Raw genomic sequence first — 1,358 nt, forward strand, 5'->3', positions numbered from 1 at the left:
GCCGCGGCCGCGCGCCCCTCCGCCTCTGCCCGCTGCTCCATGCAGCCCCGGTAGCTTAGCGTCCACGCCGGGGTACCCCGTGGCTCACCGCCCGCTCCTCGCTCTGCCGCGCACCCCTAGCCTGGGCCCAGTCCATGCGCTCCCGCGGGCCCGCTCTGGCGCAGCTCGGGCGCCGGCTTCTCCGGCGCACGGACCGCTTGACGGACGCACCGCCCTCGGGCCGGGATGGCAGGGCCCGGGACGGCCGCGGCGGCTCTGCTCCTGGCAGTCTGCTGGCCCTGCTGGCGCCCTGGGCGGGCCAAGGGGGCGCCGCCGCACCCACAGCACCCAACGGCACGCTGGAGGCCGAGCCGGAGCACCACTGGGAGAGCCTGCTGGTGCGCTCGCTGGTGCGCTTGCCCGTGGCCTCACAGCCCAAGGAGGCTGCTGTCCAGAGCAGCGCTGGGGATTACCTGTTGGGCATCAAGCGGCTGCGGAGGCTCTACTGCAACGTGGGCATCGGCTTCCACCTGCAAGTGCTCCCCGATGGTCGCATCGGCGGCGTGCACGCGGACATGAGCGACAGTCTGCTGGAGCTCTCCCCCGTGGAGCGGGGCGTCGTGAGCATCTTCGGAGTGGCCAGCAGGTTCTTTTTGGCCATGAGCAGCAAGGGCAAGCTCTATGGCTCGCCCTTCTTTGCGGATGACTGCAAGTTCAAGGAGATTCTGCTCCCCAACAACTACAACGCCTACGAGTCCCAGGAGCACCCCGGCATGTTCATCGCACTAAGAATGGTTCCCAAGAAGGGGAACCGAGTGCCACCCACCATGAAGGTCACCCACTTCCTCCCCAGGCTGTGACCCTCCAGAGCCGCCTCAGCCTCCACGGACTCTGGACAGAGAGTGGAATCCAGGAGTAGGTGTACGATATTTAAGTTAATTATTTAAATATGTATATATTGCCATCAGATTATTTATGGTTCTGTAAGTGTGTTTTGTAAATTTTTTTTTCTGGAAAAGAAAAGAGGAAAAAAAAAAAAAAACCTAAGACAACCGAAAAGCAAGTCTGACTTTTCTGGCGTGACAGGGGACAGCCTTACCGTTGGATTTGCTTTACTCTCAAGAACTTGACATGAGCGTGCTGCTATTTTGTGTTGTAAAGACAGTGATATTGGATTCTGATGGCGCCAAGCACCTTGTCTGGAAGGGCCTGCTGGGGCCGTGGTCTCCAGCGAAGGGGCGCTGGGCGGAGCTTCCTCTCGCCGCCCACGGCTGTGTCCTGTGGCCGGAGTCGGGACATATCGGTTTACTCCGGGTACTGAAAGCACACTGTCGAGTCCTCGCTGCTGCTCCGTTTTTAGATGGGCCAAGGCTGACCTT

At 61.0% G+C, this 1,358-nt stretch overlaps 1 pseudogene; it reads left to right on the top strand.

Annotated features, from left to right (window-relative positions):
• The first annotated feature begins 225 nt into the window (after nt 1-225).
• LOC144374011 (fibroblast growth factor 4 pseudogene) lies at nt 226-839 on the top strand (annotated as a pseudogene).
• Nucleotides 840-1,358: the final 519 nt, after the last annotated feature.

The sequence above is a fragment of the Ictidomys tridecemlineatus genome, unplaced genomic scaffold (genome assembly GCF_052094955.1).
Source record: "Ictidomys tridecemlineatus isolate mIctTri1 unplaced genomic scaffold, mIctTri1.hap1 Scaffold_545, whole genome shotgun sequence".
NCBI classification, from domain to species: domain Eukaryota; kingdom Metazoa; phylum Chordata; class Mammalia; order Rodentia; family Sciuridae; genus Ictidomys; species Ictidomys tridecemlineatus.